We start from the raw sequence: 21,309 nt of genomic DNA, 5'->3' as shown, positions 1-21,309 counted from the left end.
AACAATTTACATCTTTAATGCAATCTCTATCAAAATACCACTAGCATTTTTCAGAGAGCTAAAAACAATCAATACCAAAATGTGGGTGAAACCACAAAAGACCCCAAACAGCCAAACCAATCTTGAAAAAGAAAACCAAAGCTGGGGGCATCATAGTGCCAGACTTCAAACTATATGACAAAGCTGTAGTCATCAAGACAGTATGGGACTGGAACAAAAATAGACACATTTATCAACTGGAACAGAACAACAACAACAAACAAAAAAAAAAAACAGAAATGGACCCACAACTCGATGGTCAACTAATCTTTGAAAAGCAGGAAAGATTATCCAAGGGAAAAAAGACAGTCTCTTCAACAAATGGTGTTCAAAACACTGGACAACAACACACAGAAGAATGAAACTAGACCACTTTCTTACACCACGCACAAAAATCAATTCAAAATGGATGAAAGACCTAAATGTGAGACAGGAAACCATCAAAACCTAGGGAACACAGTAACAACCTCTTTGACCTCAGCTGTAGCAACTTCTTACTAGTCACATAGCCAGAAGCAAGGGAAACAAAAGCAAAAATGAACTACAGGGACTTCACCAAGATAAAAAGTTTCTGCACAGCAAAGGAAACAATCATCAAAACTAAAGGCAACCTATGAAATGGGAAAAGATATTTGCAAATGACACATCTTTTTTTTTTTTTTTTAAGGTTTTATTTGAGAGAGAGCACGCATGAGAGGCATGAGCCAGTGGTAAGAGGGACACAGGGAAAGGGAGAAGCTGGCTCTCTGCTGAGCAGGGAGCCCAACCTGAGCTCGATCCCTGTACCCAGGTATCATGCATGATCTGAGCCAAAAGCAGATGCTTAACCAACTGAGCCACACAGGTGCCCTACAAATGACATATCAGATAAAGGGTTAGTATCCAAAATCTGTAAAGAACTTATCAATCTCAAAACCAATCAATAGATAGATAGATGATAGATAGATAGATAGATAGATAGATAGATGATAGATAGATAGATAGATAGATAGATAGATAGATAGATCCAGCTAAAAAATGGGCAGAAGACATGAACAGGCATTTTTTACAAAGACATACAAATGGCTAACAGACACATAAAAAGATGCTCCACATCACTCATCACCAGGGAAATACAAATCAAAATAATAAGATACCACCTCAGACCTGTCAGAAGGGCTAAAATTAACAACAGGAAACAACAAATGTTGATGAGGATGCAGAGAAAGGGGAGCACTTTTACACTGTTGGTGGGACTGAAAATTGGTACAGCCACTCTGGAAAACAGTACAGAGGTTCTTCAAAAAGTTAAAAATAGAACTACCCTATGACCCAGCAATTGCATTACTAGGTATTTATCCAAAGGATATAAAAATTCTGATTTGAACGGGCACATGCACCCCAATGTTTATAGCAGCATTATCCACAAGAGCTGAATTATGGAAAGAGCTCAAATGCCCACAAATGATGAATGAGTAGAGAAGATGTGGTATATATAATGGAATACTACTCAGTCATCAAAAAATGAACTCTTGCCATTTGCAACAAAATGGATGGAGCTAGAGTGTATTACGCTAAGTGAAATGTCAGAAAAAGACCAATACTATATGATTTCACTCATATGTGGTATTTAAGAAACAAAACATATGGATATAGGGGGGAAAAAAGAAATAGACAAACCATAAAACAGATTCTTAACTATAGAGAACAAACTAAGAGTTAGCGGAGGGGAAGTGGGCCAGGGGGTAGGTTAAATGGCTGATAGGTATGAAGGAGAGCACTTGTAATGAGCACTGGGTATTATGTGTAAGTGATGAATTACTAAACTCTACTCCTGAAATTAATATGACACTGTATGTTAACTAGAACTTAAATAAAAACTTGAAATATAAAAAAAAAAACCTGTTAATCTTTGCACATGAGACACTTTGTCAAGAACAAAGGTAAATGGTAAGCAGTACATTGTACTCGAGTAATCCCAGGCGAGTGACAGAGAATAGGTACATTAGTAATTACCACGTGGTAAGTGTTGTAAGCGAGGCATTCACAGAATGCTGAAGGGACCCAGAAAAGTAGTTCAGGGACTCTTGAATGGAGTCTTTAAGGAAAGTGACTAGCTAATGCTCCTTCATCACCTCCACTCACCCAACATTGCTCTAAGTGCCCCTGGTGTATTAACTCACTCAATCACCATAACAACCCTAAAAGGTGGGCAGTATTATTATTCATACAAATAAGGAAACTGAAGCACAGAGAGGTCACTTACTCAGAGTCTCACTGTTTGCTAATGATAGAAGCAATGTTTGGACATAAGTCACCTGTCTCTAGGAATGACTCTCAACCCCCCACACTGTACAAAAGCAGCAGAAGTTCACCAGGAAGGACAGAGGCCCTCTCTGCTGATGTAGATTCCATCTCAGCATTGTATAGCGACATAGCAAGAGGACATGTGGAAACATGTGAAGAAACGCACACTGGTGAGGTCTGATTATACCCTGACCTAGACCCTCAGTGGTCTCAGAGAATGAGGGCCTGGAGCCAGGATTACCACTCAAAAAAGCTAGAAGGATGTCAATACTGGGAAGATGGGCCAGACTGGAATAAGGAAACCAGAGAGTCTCCTGTCCAGACAGTCCCCGTATAATGAGAAGGTGATCCATTTAATAAAAATTCATTACTATCTTGTCAGGCTCAACACCTACCAAACTGAAGTTGACCCACAGCCAGAAGCTGGAGGTAAGGGACTGCCATCTCCCTACTTAGAGGTGATCTCAGGGCTTGCAAGTTGTTGCTGCGAGGAAGAAAGCAGTAGCCCATACCTGAGTCCCTGGGAATTCTGCACTCCCTGTCGAATATCCATAATATCAGCCTCTTATTTCCTATATTCCACTCCAAACATATGTCCTAGCTTCCTATGTGTAGGAGAGGCACACCACGCCCAGTTTTTCTCCCCTTTCTGGACACAAAAAGTCTATACTCTCTAGCTCCCTCACAGGCAGCCATGTGGCTAGTCATACCAATATCATGGCATAATAACCCGATCTCTAGTCCTTTGCCTTGGCAATCCCAGAAGCCACCTGTTGAGATGACAGCATAACAAGATAAAGAGAGTGTTGACCAGAGAATTGCCTACCCCATACTGGACTTATGAAAGCAAGAAATAAGCCTTTTTTTTTTTTTTTTGCCTTAACACCTGAGATTTCTGGCTTCATTTATTACTGCAACATAACCCAGCTAGTGTATATAATAAATTATATTTCAAACCTCTGGTTTTGCTGGTTTTGTTTCTACTTCTGTCTCAACCCTAAAACACATGCCACCCTCACTTCATTATTCAGCCAAGATTAAATCTGCTATATCTAACCCAGTACTACATACATGTGGTGACTTCTTAAGTCAGTTATTAATTTTCACATTTTTAAATGAAGCTATAAAAACTCCATGACCACCACTTGGAATGTCACTGTCTAAATCTGATGTCAGAATGGCCACAGAGTCTGAGCTATTTCCTAACACATCCTCCTGCTCTAAGTGGAAAATCTAACAGGCTGAACTTTCCAGTAATGAGGCTTGACAACTTTGCCACCAGCAGGAGAAGCAGCAGTCAGGCTAGGACAAAGGCTGCTAATTTCCTCACTGAAGTGTTGATTAGGCTTCCTGCAACTGGTCTACTAGTAAAGGAACTCTTACCAGTCCTCATGTGAACACTTTGTGAATGTCTCCTGGCCCCCCTACACACACACACACACACACACACACACACATTAGCAAATTACAACACCAACATTTCCAAAAGAAATGGTGTCCAGTACTAGCACCCTTCATGTTATGAGAAAGCTACATTCAAGAAATAATACATATAAATTCAACCAGAATGAAAGAGCATTGTGTTTTGGTAAATTCCAATCTATTTAGTTTGTTCCTTGAAAGGAGATGTACTCACATCTATAATTCTAGTTTCAACTTAATGACAATGACTTTCAGACAAAACACATGGAAAATCAAACAAAAATTGTCTTTTAAGTGTCTTTGTGGCTCAGTTGAGCATCTGACTCTTGATTTTGGCTCAGGTCATGATCTCAGGGTCATGGGATTGAGCCCCACATCCAGCTCTGTGATCAGCAGTCTGCTTGTCCCTCTCCTTCTGCTCCTTGCCCCCCCCAAACCCCATCACCATCCCAATCATGCTCACACACATACACATACACACACACACACACACGCTTACACACGCATGCTCTCTCTCAGATAAATAAAATCTTTTTTTTAAATTATCTTCTAATTTCTAGTACCAGTTGGGCACTCAGACACCAGAAATAAGCAGACAGGACAATATACTTCATTAGAGTTACTGTGAGAAACACACAGTGAACTAGACTTAGCAGCAGAACAAGTTCAAAGAGAACTAGCTCTTTCTAACCCCTTTACTGCCCCCATTTTTCAGAACTTCCTTCTCAGATTTGATGATACAATCTGGAGGTATACATACAGATTACCACATCATTGTTATATTATAGTATCTTCCATGAATGACTTTTTACATTTGCTTTTACTTTGTAAACAGAAATACAACTGCATATTTTTATACATAATCCCTAATTATTATTTGTAATTATCCAGGCAGATAAATAGATGTACATTAACTGGTTTAAATGTTTGCCCCTGGCCTTTTTATACTCTGACTTTCCTATTTTGATCACTGACTGTACCACCAACCACCTCTTGGTCACTTGGAATTAATCTTCAAGCACTTATTTCAACAGAGACAAATAAATAAAACCTCACCCAGAACTGCCTATCACAGAAGTATTTTTGAAACTTTGCCTGTCGGAGAATGTATTTGTTGCTTTCACACATGAAAGACAACCTGGCTGGGTATAAAATTCTTGAATCACAGTTTATAAGCAAAACTCTAAAGGTCTTTCTTTAGCACAGCTATGGTACAGAATGATATAATTCTGGATGACTATCTTTCTTTTGGCACTTTGGCATTACCTATTTGTTCCTCACTGAACACATGTTGTTATAATAAGAAAAAAATTTAGTTAAACCAATAGATTTGTGATGAGTACTGATTATTACATTCCCACATTCTGCTGGATGTTGAAAGGCATGCCCATAATTGATGTAGGAGGAACTCAGCTGTAGGCCACATATAAAACAACTGATCATATAAATGAGTGATATTACTACACAGTAATTTTATGATTAATAAAAATCAACATTGGGATTTAATAGCTTATTATTTAGGGTAAAATAGTAGTGCATTTGGAACACATAAGATGAAAACATCAGAAGCCCTCAAACCTCTCCAGATAGCCACAAGTCAAAATTCTGGAATTTGAAGCCCACAGGGTCTTGCAATAATCAAGCTCTAGTTTTAGCCTCCTCTAGGCTACACAAACTTAACCACCTCTTTGTTCAGAAAAACAATAATCCAATTCCTAAAAAAGAAATATGTCAAAACTGATTATGCTTTGGAGGAGGTCAGATGGAGAAGGACTATACCGCAGTTGTTAGAGACACACTATCCAGGTTCAGATGACCTGGCTTCAAGTCTGACTGTACCACACACTACTTCTGAGTAACCCTGAGCAAATCAACTCCCCTGTGCTACCATTTTCTTATCTGCAAAATCAGGATAAAAATAAAATCTCCCTTAGGAGACTGTTGAAAGAATTAAATGAATTAAAATAAAGCACAATACCTGGTGCATTGGAAGTGTGAATTATGTTTATAATGAACAAATGAGAGGCACAACATAAGAGTTACAGGCTGAACTTTTGTTATTTGACAGGTCCTCGAGGAATATCTATTACCATCAAGGTGAGCAGGGCAAACAGTTTTACTGCCATCACAAACCAGTCAGGCAGGCTGAGGGAAGATGATGGGGACTGGTTCAAACCAGGAGACTTCTTGGTGCCAGAACTAGAGTCAGCTATTCTGGGCCACTGTGCTGTTCCCTACACTAACCTACCAAGATGTCTTGCCATTGAGTATGGTTGTTTAGAGAGGGCACCACTGCAGATCTTATTACCCAAGCATCAAGTGAAGCTACCCAAAGTCTGCAAGGTAAATAGAGGGAAAAGTCCTTAAAATACCCCTCTACAAAATGAGGGAATCCTACTTCAATATTATTTTGTTTTTATGATTTACTGTCAGGGCAAAGGAGATGTTCTGTTTGCTCTTCTTCCTAGGAATTATAAATTTCACAACTTCCTTTCTTTCACAGGGAAGTTGGTCCAAACCCACAACTAGTAACCTCACATGGAAATTCAACATTGCTATTTAAAGCAACTGGAATTCAAGAAGCAGTTTTGCATTTCACCTAGCATCTTGTTGGAGAGCTAGAGTCTCTCAGCCCTATGGTCTCACAATTAACTTGTTGGAACAGTCTAAAAGGGTTTCAAAATAATAACAATTAATTAGTTAAAATGGTTTTACTCTCACATCCACTAACCCATAGTAGGAAAATCCATGAGGCTCAACACCCTGGAGTATCCCCACAAAGAACCTCTGAGAAGGGGAGGGAGCTATAAGAACACAAGCTCCAAAGGCTCCTCCACCTACTATCCAGGTGAGCCTACACACTAGACCTAACCGTCTCTCCAAGGACGGTGTTTGAATCTGCACAAGAGAGATGTAATGACACCTACCTCATAAGGCTGTTGTAAGGATTAAATGAGAAGATACATCTAATGTACTTACCACAGTGCCCTACATGTTCACTATTGGCTCCATTTTTACAGCCAGACAAGAATAAAAATCCCCTCAGCTCAAGTAAAAATGCTACCATATCACACAAGGTACAAAGTCATTGTGCAAGTCCTGGATGGCTTACACCTGTTTATCTAAAGAACTTTGTGTGTCATATAATGGACTATTTGTGCATTCCCAGGACCAATTCTTATTTCGCTGTTTTTGTAGAGCCCCTAAAACTTCGTGGCAGTCCATTTTGCCACTGTGATGAAGCATTTTCTTGCAGGAATAGTGTCCAGTTGACTTTTGATCTTTATTCCAGTTGACTTTTGATCTTTATTAGTCAAAATCATGAAATCCAACTTTGTTTGCTTCCATGTTTCACTGGGAATGCAACTGGAGAAACAGCTGCAGTCATGGCTAGCTGACTTTTAGGCTAATCAGCTAGAGGATGCCTAGAAATCTCCATTTTGCTCAAGAAAAGCCCAAGATTTCTCAGAATTCCAGAAACACCAGATCACCCCGAGAACGTAGAGAAGCCTCTTCTAGCCTAGGATGTGGAAGCTCACAAGACCGCCAATATCACTTGGCCCAGCTGGAACTGGCTCGTTCTGACCTTTGGAGAAAGGCACTTCAAGGGAGGCAGGCAGGCTCATACACTTGGTGGTGGCTGGCTGTGAGCCCTGAATCTCCAGCTCTAGGAGCCCTCTCTGCTGAGAACATCTCACAACATGTGGAATTCACCCCAGGTACACAACAGTAGAGTTGGCAGGCAGGTGGTCCTTACCTCCTCGTGCTTCAAGGGAGAGGCTGAAGCTGCCCGCAGAATCTATCTCCCTATAACTTCTCCTCCTACTCTCCTCCCAAAGTTGGGTTTATTCTCAGCAAGACACTGGTATCTGCAATGGGACTGAACAAAGGCTATGACTGAGTAGTACCTGAGAACAGGTATTACTTAAGAGATCGTTCACAGCCAACCAACAAACCAAGCTAAGAGGTTCACACTTTGATACCTGCCTTCCTGTGACCTTGGTGATTTGGAGGGGAACCTTCTAGTCACACCACGCTCTCTCCTGCCTGTATCTCTGCCCATTGCTCCCTAGACTGTCAACTCCACCTCTGTGTATAGCCGTCCTTCTCTCCTTCTCTAAGGAGATTCTGAAAGTCTGACAACACAGAGCCCAAAAAACGCAAACACAAACAGAGACGCTTTGTAACAATCTTGCAAAATAATAATTTAAATGTGATCTCCTTGGAAGTGAGGTACATTCATGATAAAGAATCTAGTTCAAAGAATCAGTGCCAACATGTAAGACAGAAATGTTCATTCTATTTCATATGAAAGCAGAATTGAAAGACTGAGTCATATTACATCAGGCATAGCTGTGTTTTCCTCTCTCTCTCACTACCTCCTTCTGTGTGTATGTTGCTTCTTTTCTTTTGTCACCGAGATAAAGAGAGGCACCCGCACCTCCCATGCAGGAGCCCAGGGCGGCCAATGAATCCATCACAACCAGAGAATCTTCTTTCCCACAAACCTCATGCTATCACATCACAGAACAAAACCAGGAGGCTCCGTCCCGTTACTTTTATTCACTGATGCAAAGATTCTGAGCACCCTTACCCACCGCCTGATTGCTCAGCAAAGGAGCATTTGCAAGTTGAAAGATTTACATTCTGTGAAATATTTCACTTGTCATCAGCCAGGGGCTCCGGGCTCCCTGGATGTGCTGGTCAGTTCCAGGAAGGCTCTGCTCTCTCAGCTTCCCTCATAGGCAAGGCCACACTGCTCCCAAGTGGCTTCTGTAGAGAAGCAGGAAGCCAGAACCGGCTCCCAGTGGGATGCTCTTCAGCCTCCCGGCCCGCCTCGCTGCTAGAGCCCGTCTGTGCAGAGCCCTGGAACCTTTCGAGGGGTCCTCACCCTGGAGACTCCGCCTTTTACAACTCCTGGAAAGGGCCCTTTGTTGTGACCAAGGGGGCAGTCGTTCCATATTTTTCATACCCTTCAAAAGCTACAGGCTGGTCTAACGAAAGAGAGTCTAGCATTCATCACGGCAGTGGGAGGCTGTTAAGATGCGAGTATAGGGGCAGCCCGGGGGGCTCAGCGGCTTAGCGCCACCTTCAGCCCAGGGCGAAGCGACCGAGGCCCAGCACCTGGCGGTTGTGAGGTCACCCTGGAGGGGACGGGAAAGCGTGATGCTCTCTGGGCTGCAGCCGTTTACCTCAGTTTTTGGTTTTAAGAAATCCGAAATACTGAAACCCAGGAAACAAATCACTACCCTTGAGAGCCTGGGGATATTTTGAGAGGGGGAAAGAGACGCAATGTGAAAACTCTGGGAAGAGGGATTCGGCCTATCCCAGAATGTGCACACAAAAAAGCCAAAGGTGAGAATGTGTGAGGTGATCTTGTAAAGCGGAAGTTCTCGATCTTGGCTGGATATTAGAATCACCCGAGGAATGTTTACAGCAGCAATGGCCACAATAGCCAAACGGTGGAAGGAGCCTCGGTGTCCATCGAAAGATGATGGATAAAGAAGATGTGGTCTGTGTATGCAATGGAGTATTCCTCAGCCATTAGAAACGACAAATACCAAAAAAAAAGAAAGAAGAAAGAAAGAAAGAAAGAAAGAAAGAAAGAAAGAAAGAAAGAAAGAAAGAAAGAAAAAGAAACGACAAATACCCAGCATTTGCTTCGACGTGGATGGAACTGGAGGGTATGATGCTGAGTGAACTAAGTCAGTTGGAGAAGGACAAACATATGGTCTCATTCATTTGGGGAATATAAAAAATAGTGAAAGGGAATAAAGGGGAAAGGAGAGAAAAAGAGTGAAAATATCAGTGAGAGAGACAGGACATGAGAGACTCCTAACTCTGGGAAACGAACTAGGGGAGGTGGGCAGGGGGATGGGGTGATGGGCACTGAGGGGGGCACTTGGCAGGGTAAGCACTGAGTGTTATGCTAAATGTTGGCAAATTGAACTCCAATAAAAAAAAAAAAAAAGGAATCACCTGAGGAGCATTTCAGATTCCTGGTTTCAAGGTTCAAATACCTGACCAGTTAAATTCAGAACTCTGGGGGCTGAAAAAAGTCTGTGGTTCCAGTGGGCAGCAGTTTGAGGACCACTGGAGAAGAGATTACTGTGAGACAGAAATAACAATAAATCTGCTTATCATTTCCCATTCTGATAATACTTCATTTCAATTAGCAAGAAAACCAAAAATCTGGTCTATGCTGGCACTTTGCAAAGCACTGGGAAACAGGCCATCTTAAATCAAGCCAGTCTCAAATTTTCGCTTTAAATGAGGCCTATGCCTATTTAGAGAAATACACGAGGATAAAGAAACCTAAACAAAGTCAAAAAGCCCACGTCTCTGAAGGAGGTACCACCATTTATCCCTCAAATCCTGCTGCAGTTATTGATCGGAGACCATGGCAGCCATTCTCTCTAAACCTTGACTGTCAACTGCATTAATCCTGTTCAGCAGGCACTCTCTGCTCCAGTTTATCAAGTGAATGACAATCTCGTCAAAAGAAAATGTGTGCACTCACTGGAGGAGGAAGATACACCCTACACATCTCTGAGTGAAATCAGTCTGTGTGGCCAGAGTTGGAAGACACCTAGACACCCAACCGATGGGACAAAGCCACCACCAACATGATTTAACACGGATATGACATAAGCAGTTCAAAGAGTCGACTGTAGTGGCTAAAGAACCCTTAACTATCTCCTGGGAAATCCATGCCAATTTACTTGGTACTCTTTGCCAAGTACAGTTACCTAGAACGAAAGTTGTGACATAAAAATACGCAGTTCTATTTACTGTCATTTTTGTTTGCTGGTCTGTTATTTGCACAAATATCATTGGCAGCCAAAATTTATTGAACGTTTGCTTTGTGCCAGGCCCTATGCTGATAAGCATTTTATATTAATTATGTCATTTAATCCTCACAACAGCCTAATTAGATTGGTATTATTATTATCATTATTACTATCCCGCTTCTACAGTTGAGGACACTGAGGCTTGGAGAGGTTGAGTTGCCCAAGGACCTATTGCCAACAGCCACAGGAATGAGAATTAAAGCCCAGGCAGTCTAACTACAGAGCCTAAATTCATAAATACCATGTAATTGGCCTCATGAGTCTTCTATTTATTTGTTAGATCATGAGACTAGTCACTTTGCATAGCAGCCTTTCAATCACAGATTTCAAAACACTTTTAAAACACACAGTATATAGGCTTATACATGTGTGATCCAAATGGAGAAATGTTATGCCAGTGTTCTGCAGCACAGCCACAGACCACCTAAATCAGAATCACTTAGAGGGGCTTGTTTAAATGCAGAGTACTAGGCCCCATATCATACGTACCATACCAGAATTTGAGGTGTAAAGAAGTCAGGGTGGAAATCTGCATTGAGAGCAAGCCCTTCAGGTGGTATTTTTGTCCTTCAGAGCCATGAGAACGATTGCCCTAGAATTGGCACACTTTTGCATCCACAAAGCACAGCCTCATGCCTGTAAAACTTGAAGGAAGAAAATTTGTCTCCCCAGAATCAAAACAGAAAATGTGAAGATCAATTTTAAGAGCCAGAAGATTCCCAATAAGGCAGCCTCTTTAAAGATCCCTGGATGTATTTTAACATATTCAATTTAAGACATAAACCCACTTACCCGAACACATCATACTTTGCACTGAGAACTGCCTTTCTCTGGAGACCAGAAATCTGCTTTATGAATATCACTTAAGCTGTTACTCAAAGCCTTCAGCACACACACACACATACGCACGCACGTGCACAAATATACACATCCGTGCATGAGTCTGAGTAAACACTATGTAACCAGAAAATGAAATTGCTCTCAAATAACCATTATGACTTTTCTTATATGCTCACATTACAATAAAATTCAGAGTGAGAGCTATCAGTGGAGATGGAAATGACAGACCATGCATTCCTCTACTAGATATGAGCCCTCAAGGGTTGGGATGGCATCTTATTCCTCTTTGCATCTCCAGTTTTAAGCACACAGTAGGCAATTAATCCAGTTTTGTGTTAGGAAAGAAGAAAGAAAGGAAGGGAACTTCAAATGAATCAGCAAGCAAATCAATTCTCTGATGAGAAGGAGCCTCACAGGTCATCTCTTCCCCCACACAGCCTTTGGAGAAGACTGCTGTCCAAACATAAGAGAACACAGGTGGCTTTTCTTTAACCAACCATCTTCATATTTTCTCAAATCTTGAAGCCATGCCTCTTTTCAACAAAAGATAATCACCCCAACTTCTGCGGCACACACATACAACCCAAAGTAAGCCTCTAAATGAAAAATGAAAACCAAAACAAAACATGTTGAGGAAGGAAGCGAGAAGACAGACTGTGGTTTAAAAAAAAAAAGGAAAGAAGAAAACAATAACAGTATACAATACACCAGGGGTTGGGAAAATAATCAAATTTTCATTTTACAGCAAAGTTTGTGTTGTTTTGCTTCATTCTGCTATTCATGAGTTTCATATTCTCCCTCACAATAAAACATATTTATGCTGCTTCATTCTCTCCAGTGTCTGTGCAACATGAGAATTCACATAAGCACTATAAGCTGAAAATGTGTACACACACATACACACATCCCATTACATCACACTCAGGTTAGCCTCTTGATCCTTGGGAGCTCACATACTTAAATAATTTCTAAACTGCTGTAAAATGAATCCTAGGAATGATACTACTCAAACAGCATCAGGAGAACCTATGTGTGGAGTTGGTTTCCAGCCACTAGAATAATTCTGACTTAATGTATTACTTAATTAATAATTCTGACTAATGTATTACTCAGGTTCCCACACAGTCTCATCAAATCATAAACATCCAGGCCTGAAAAAGGCTCTAGAATCATCTGCTTCCAAATCCCTCATTTTCAGACAAAGAAATCAAGCCCAAAGAGAAAGTGCTTGTCCATAACCAGATGATAAGTTGGTGCCTGGGCATCCAATCCAGTTGTGTCTCTCCTATGCCATATTGGGACCAATATTTTGCACTTAATAGATAGCTAGCTGGCAGTTCAACAAGAAAATTCATCTAGAGCTCTCTTAGTAATGACTGCAAGATCTAAATTCAATTTCTATAAATAATTGCCAATTTTTGTTACAGTTCCTGAAGAATGCTGGACTCCAATAATCAATAGTATAATAAATGAATTCTAGCTCTTCTTTTTTGTTAACTGCTTTCTTAAGTGCTAGTGGCTAATGCAAATAAAATATTAAAAAGAACAGAGACTTTAAGGTTCAGAAAATCGACCAACTAGATATTCCCATTGGCTATATGCTTTCACTTCATAACTCCAACCCTGGCCATATTTGAAGAGGTGATATCCTCTTCAGTGTTTCTCAAACTTTTATATCTCATGAACCTGAAAAAAAATGCAAATTACGATTCAGTAGGTTGGTGGGAACTTGAAAGTCTGCATTTCCAACAAGGTCCCAGGTGACCCTGATGCTGCTGGTCTCAGGGCCACACCTTAAGTAGCACCCATAGTGATCAAGGTATTGACACCACGCAAAACAAGGTGGCAAAGAGTAAAAGATCAGTGAGCAGAGTCTGAAAGCAAGGTTTATCAAGAAAATGGCAGAACTGGCCAACCACAGTTAGTTACAAGCTAATAAAATAATGCCCTCTGGGCCTTAGGTCTATCTTATCTAGACATCAATGTCAGAAAAACCCTCCATGTCATCATTCAATGGCAGTAAGTTCTACTTATTCAGGAAACTCATCTCTGAGAAATAAATTGGGGAGCGCATATGCAGCAGAGGTTCTAATTCTCTGCATTAATACTTGAGAGTGAAGAATAAATGAAACAAGAGCACTTTCAGTTGCTTATGAGTAATTTCAATGCCAAGTACAGAGAAACAGATCTTTAACCATTCAGCCAGAGAGTGCAACACTAGGTCCAGCCTATCCTTAGTTTATTAAACAAGCCAAACCATCATGTCTAACAACTTTGCTTGGAAAATAGGTTTTGTGCCAGATGGACATTTATTTCGGAAAATCAAATGGGCAACTTAATTTCAACCTTTCTGATTAAGCAGATTCTAGCCATTCTATGAACATGCATCCAACCTTTCCCCCAGGGAATTGAGTGGTAACATGGAGAGCATGACCGTTTATTTGGCTTAAGGAACACATTAATTTATCTGGTTTATAGAATTTAAACATCTGACGAATGACAGTGGGGTTGATTTTATTCATCAGCTAATTGCTTTGCCACCTGGAGCTGAAGCTTTATATATGCAGCTTATAAAAGATCTGAAAAGGATCTCAATTATTCTTTAATTTGTTCCTTGAATATAAAGTAGGAAAATCTGGCTTAATCAAACATTGTCTCAATTCTACTGGGATATGTCTAGTTACCTTATAACAAGGTAAGCTTTCATTTAATCATATGATATGATAATTCCCCACTTTCAAGCCAAGTATCCTCTTAGTTACAATCAATTTTCCACTGAAAAAATAAACATTGTCTCTTTACTAAAATCCCAGTAGAGAAAAATAGCCCTTTTTAATGAAACTTGCTGCTAATACAACCACACTAGGAATTTCTGTGTAGGAATCCATTAAACCCCTTAATTTGACATTGCTGGTAAATTGCAGAATAAAGCAAGTTCCATGAACAATTCTCTATGCACATGGCCATTCTTGGCACACACAGAAGAAATGGATAATGAGTGCACACACATACACACACACACACACAGCATTACTGGAATCTATTAAATCTCACTTAATAAATGTTTTAATCAAGTTGAATTCTACAATTTATCTGAGGAGGAAAAAAAGAGGAGAAACTAGCAGTCATGCAATTTCTTTAATTGCACTGAATGAATCTGAAATGCCAGCATGTGCTAGAAGGCTGCTAGAAATCCCAAGACATAAAAGCAGTAACTGGCAGGCAACTGGGACACCTCCTGAAATGTAATCTTGCAACAAGCTGAAAGTTAAAAGTGTAATGCCATTATTTTAATGATCCTGGGTATTGTGGGTTTAAAACCAAGTATTTGGCCCCCATCTTCCTCATCTCTCAAATGCCATACAGCTCCCAGGATAGGCTAAGTCAGGAGAACTGGGGACCAGGCACGGCACAGGCTTCCTGGAGCAGAGCCGGTCATCAACTAGCACCCCACTTGAGAAGAAGGGGGCACCTGAGGCATCTGGCAGGTGAATGGCAGACGTACAGGCAGACAGGTGGCAATAGACACAGTCATTGGGAGCAGGGACTTGGGTTCAAAAGTAGATGCCCTGTTCACAGAAACCCTGTTTAAAACAAAGGAGAATTCAAATCCATGAGGAACGGTTCTGTGTGATAAGTCAAGGAACCAAAAGAAAGCACAGACAAGAGGGTATGCCACAAAGATCCAAAAACAGACAAGGATCCAAAGAAGGGATCTAGCCATAAGGAGTAATGCAAGAGACCAGGGAGTGGCACAGGGATGAAATTTTAGAGTAAAACCAGCTGCATATCATCATCTTCTAAAGTACTAACTCTGGGCCTTCCTTAGAAGTAGTTTATTCAGGGACGCCTGGGTGGCTCAGTGGTTGAACATCTACCTTTGGCTCGGAGCGTGATCCCAGGGTCCCAGGATCGAGTCCCACATTGGGTTTCCTGCAGGGAGCCTGCTTCTCCTTCTGCCTGTGTCTCTGCCTCTCTTTCTCTCTCTCTCCCTCTGTGTGTGTGTGTGTGTGTGTGTGTGTGTCTCTCATGAATAAACAAATAAAATCTTAAAAAACAAAAAAAGATTAGAGGAGGAAAGCAGGATGAAGGTTCCTCAAGAAATTAAAAATACAGCTACCATATGATACAATAATCCCTCTTCTGGGTATATACTTATAGGAAAATTACCTTGAACAGATATCTGCACCCTCATGTTTATTGTACCATTATTCATAATAGCCAAGATATGAACCTAAGTGTCCATCAATGGATGAATGGATAAAGAAAATGTGGTATTTTATATAGTGGAATATTATCCAGCCACAAAAAAGGAAATCCTGCCCTTTGTGGCAACATGGACGAACCTTGAAGGCATTACACTAAGTAAATAAGTTAGACAGGAAAAGACACTCTACTCATTCGTATGTAAACTCTAAAAAAGCCAAACTCAAAGAAATAAAGTAGAATGGGTATTTCCAGGGACTGGGGGAGGGTAGGGGGAGGGAATGAGGAGTTGCTGGTCAAAGATACAAACTTCCTGCTATAAGACAAATAATTTTTGGGGATCTAAGATACGCATGGTGACTGTCATTAATAATATTGTATTATATGCTTGAAAATTGTTGAGAGTAGGCCTTAAAAAAAAAAAGAGTAGGTCTCAATAGTTATCACCACACACACACAAATGATAATTATGTAAGGAGATGGAGGTGTTAATCAACTTCATTGTTGGTAATCTTTTCACAAAATCTACACATATCAAATCATCATACTGTACACCTTAAACTTACATATATGTTATATGTCAATGATAGCTCATTAAAACTGCAAAAATATTTTTTTAATTACCCAGAGATAAAATTATGTGCTTGCTGGAATTTGCTGCAGATTAATTCCATGGGAATCAGATTGATTATGAGCTGATACTTTTTGAGGCAAGGTGATAGATACATGGGAGTGGATTTTTCTACTCTCTCTGCTTTTGTAGACTATATTTAAAACTCAAACAAATTTTTAATAAAAATTGTATATCCAGTTCATTGTTCATATCACAAGGGTTAGAAAACAGAACACTGCAAATATGTTTTTACGTTAAATGAGGTCATATGGATGGACCCTCATCCAAAATGATTGGTGTCCTTATCAGAAGAGGGAAGACCACCAGAGATGCGTGCACATAACGAAATAACCATGTGAGGACACCGCAACAAGGTGGCCACCTGCAAGCCCAGGACAGAGGCCTCAAGAGAAACAACACTGCTAACACCTTGATCATGGACCTCCAGACTGCAGAACTGTGAGGAATACATTTAGGTTGCTTAAGCCACCCAGTCTCTTCTGGTAGCCCTACAACACCAATATAGTCGCTATTGATATTATCTGGCCCAAGTCACACTGCAGATGAAGACTCAGCCTCAATTCTCTTCCATCAGCTCCCACTGCCATATTATTTCCCCAATTCCCTACTTGGTCTCTTATACTAAAACAGTAGCTCCTTATCTGGTGAGAGGCTAAGATATTATTTGAGAAAAAGAAAGTGTAAGAAACATGTAAATCTCAGAGGAAATCAAGGGTCTGCCTCAAAGAGAGCTGCTAGTTCCAAAACGTATACCCTCCCTTACAGACACTCAATATGCTCAAACAGATCTAAAGTAGCTGCATTGAGGAAGCCTAGGGCTGAGGCCCCCAGCTGGGCCTCCAGTTCACAGGCTAGACCCAGTACACAGCTGGCATCACCTCACGACAGCAGGAGCATTCCAAGGAGCTGGCCTGGATCTTTTGATGTATAACCAGACTTCAAGCACCTCAGTGGCTGTCACCGTAGTCTTGCCTCTCTGCCTCTCCTGAAGTACCACATAGGTTGGAAGACTCCCTATGCAGACAGGGCACAGCTGTTCTGCAAGCAGTTCCGCCTCCCTAAGACTCAGTCACCAACATTTCTAAAGCATGGACTGAAATGCGGGATGTACAATTTGTTTAAAAACATCACCAGAGATCAACAAATAGGACTGATACAACTAGATATCCAAATGGAAAAGACTGAAGATGGACTCTTCTCTCATTCCATATTCAACAAATGACTCTAAATGAACCAAAGACCAAAATGTAAGCACTAAAGTTATTAAAATCTTAGAAGAAAACAAGGATAAATCTTCATAACCATTTGCCAATGGTTTCTTAGATGTGACATCATATGCATGAGCAACAAAAGAAAAAAAGAGATAAATTAGACCTCATAAAAGTTAAAAGCTTTGGGCATCGAAGGACACTATCAAGAAAACGAAAAGGCAAATTCACAGAATGAGAGAAAATATTTACAAATCATATATCTGATAGAGGATTAAATCTAGGATATATAAAGAACTTTTACAACTCAATAACAAAAAGACAACTCAATTTAAAAATTGGCAAAAGATCTGAATTGACATATTGCCAAAGAAGCTATGCAAATGGCCCATAAGCACATCAAAAGATGCTCAACATCATGAATCACTGAGAAAAAGAAAATTAATATCACAATGAGATACCACTTCACACCTACTAAGATGGTTATAATAAAAAATATGAACAAGTATTGGCAAGGATGTGGAAAATTCAGAACCCTCATACACTGCTAGGAGGGAATGCAAAATGGTGCGCTTTCTAAAACAGTCTGTTGGTTAAACAGATAGTTGCCATATGATGCAGCAATTCTACTACTAGTTTCTTCCCAAGAGAGATGAAAATATATGTCCACACAAAAACTTATACACAAATATTTACAGCAGTATTATTCGTAATAGCCCAAAGGTGGAAACTACCCAAATGTCCATCAATTAATGGATGGATAAACACAATACAGCACACCCACACAGTAGAATATCAAATGGAATATTAAAAGGAAGTAATGATACAAGCTACAAGATGGATGAATCTTGAAAACATTATGCTAAATAAAAGAAGCTAATGATAAAAGAGCAAATATTATATGAAAGGTTGGTATGAAATGTTCAGAAAAGGCAAATCTATAGGGATAAAAAGTTGACTAGTGGTCTCCTAGATCTGCAGGGGCTGGGGGTAAAGTATGGAGGTTCTTTTGGGGTAGTAAAAATGTTCTAAAATTGTGATCGTGGTTGCAGAACTCTGCGAGTCAAGTGAATTATACACTGTAAATGGTGAATTCTATGGCAAGTGAATTTTATCTCAGTAAAGCTGTTCCCAAAAAAACACACCTCCGTGTTCAACCCTTTTCCTTAGTCTTAAGCATTCCATATTTTGTACTCATTCCACCGGGAGGCCCATTTGCGATGCACAATATGCCTCTGTATGACCTTGCAGGTCAAACTCACATTTGTAATCCTGTGCTCTTGGCCTTTCGAATTCCCTGTATATTCTTAGTTCTCCTTATCCTTCCTAAGGAACACTTTATTTTCCAGAATTTCATCATTTTTTCCAAGGTAACTATTTGATATCTTAATCACAGATAACAAATATATGTCCAATAAAACCAAAATGAAAAGGTTGAGATCAAACTTCTGCTCTCAAACCTTTTGCTCCAAGCAAACAGATGGCCCAGCTGTAGGTGGAATGTATGTCACACGAAAAACATAGATTTTCTTCCCTATTTTCAGATACTAACAGTTCAGATATCCAGTGAGGTTTGGGATTTCTAAATTCACTTTTATTAGAATTAAAAAGAAATTAGCAGAGTGGAAGCTATCTGAATAACCAGTAAGAAAACCACAAATTAACCTCCCAGCCTATGCTTATAATGAACAATTCCCACACTCTCTAGTGGTTAGTCTTTTCTACATACTATACGCACTCAAAATTATCTCTCTTTACTGAACTTACAAACTCAGGTATTGTCTGAGTTTTGTGCCATGGGACCTGCTTCTTAATAGTAAACCAGATTGTTGGTGTGCCATAAAAAATGCCCCTGAAAAAGTCCAGTTAAACAGCTCTTTGAGAAATCAAGTAATTCAGCCTACCATTTTCAGGCAGAAAAGAAGCGATCAAAGTAAATAAGCAAAATAAAAAGTAAGATGATAGATTAGGGATCTTGGCTTTTGTTATTGCTTTCTTTCCTCCCATCTCTCCTGCACATCTCCTTACTTCTCCCCAAAAATATGATTCCATGGAAAACAACAGAGTGATTTTTTTCTTCTTAAAAATGAAAAGAAAAAAAAAGAAGACTGGAAACAAATAGGGCATCTGTTGAAAATGGATAATTCTGGATACTGAGAATATGAAGAGACTTTCATTCTCTTTTTTTATTATTTTTCTGTATTTTTAATTGCTCAAAGATAATTTTTTTAGATAAATAAAATTTAAAAACATGTCCCAGGTCATTCAAAGCTCTGTTACCACAACCCCAACTCAGAACCTTTTTTTTTAAGATTTATTTGTTTTGGGGGGGCAGAGGGAGAGGGAGAGTCTTATGTCTCCAGTAGTCTTCTTTTTTTAAAAGATTTTATTTATTTAAGAGAGACAGAGATAGGAACAGAAATAGCAAAAGAGAACACAGGTGGGGAGGAGAGGGAGAAGTAGGCTCCCTGCTCAGTACAAAAAAATGCAGGGCCTGGATCATGACCTGAGGCAAAAGCAGAATGACTGAGCCACCCAGACATCCCAAGCCTTAAGCAGTCGTAAGTCCTGACACAGAGCTCAATCTCACCACCCTGATATCACTCTTGATTTCAGCTCCAGCTGAATTGGATGCTCAGTCAGGTGCCCCCCAACTCCCAATATAATGTCCTGACAAGTCCTGGCCCAGAAATAAATGAGAAATATTGTAATTTTTCTTTGGAAATCGTCCCCCCCCCCTTCGATATTCTCTCCCCCTCCTACCCTCATAATAACTCTATCCCTTGCCCAAGAATCTATACTTTCCCATCTAGGCCTTAGAAGGCATCCCATTGAGGATTATTGGCTTTTTTTTTTTTAACCTTTTATTTTGGGATAACTAGAGATTCACAGGAAATCACAGAAATATACAAGCAAGTCCTGTGCACCCTTCACCTAGCCTTCCCATTGGTTAGCATCTTACATAATAACTATTACACGACCGTGCAATATCAAAACCAGGACACTGACATGATACAAACCATAGTGCTGACTCAGACTTCACCAGTTACACATCTGTGTGTGTTTGTGTACGTGTGTGTACTACCTAGTACAATTGTATTACACACCCAGCCTCGTGTAACCACCATCACGTTCAAGAGCCAGAACCACTCCATTACCACAGGACTCCTTGTGCTATCCTTTTATAGTTACATCCATCCCCTTCTTCCCTCATGTCTGATATCAGCATAATTTCCTTTAAGTTCATCCAAGTTGTGTGTGTGTGAACATCTCATTCCTTTTTATTGCTGAGCAATATTCCATGGTATGGATGTACCACAGTGTGTTTAGCCATTCACCCACTGAAAGGCATTTGTGGAATTTTCAGTTTGGGGCTATTAATAAAGCTGCTATGAACACTCCTTCACACGTTTCTGAGTGAACACAGTTTTCATTTCTCTGGGGGGGAAAGTCCAAGAATGCAATTAGTAGGTGGCATGGCAATTGCATGTGTAGGGGTTTGGGGGGCCATTTTTTTGTTTTTCTTTTGTTGTTTTGTTTTGTTTTGTTTTGTTTTTGTTTTTTTTTAGAGAGGGAGATGGGACAGGCAGAAAGAGAGGCAGAGAGAGAATCTGAAACAGGCTCCATGCCCAGGGCGGAGCTCGATGTAGGGCTCAATCTCACAACCCTGAGATGGCGACCTGAGCCAAAACCAAGAATTGGACACTTAACCAACTGAGCCACCCAGATGCCCCTGCGTGTTTAGTTTTTTAAGAAACTGCCAAACTATTTTCTAGAGCTGCAGTATAATCTTACATTCCCACCAACAATGTATGAGTGATCC

The sequence above is a fragment of the Canis lupus genome, chromosome 11 (genome assembly GCF_048164855.1).
Source record: "Canis lupus baileyi chromosome 11, mCanLup2.hap1, whole genome shotgun sequence".
NCBI lineage: Eukaryota > Metazoa > Chordata > Mammalia > Carnivora > Canidae > Canis > Canis lupus.
The sequence above is the reverse complement of the archived record's forward strand: the minus strand, read 5'-3'. Positions refer to the sequence as shown.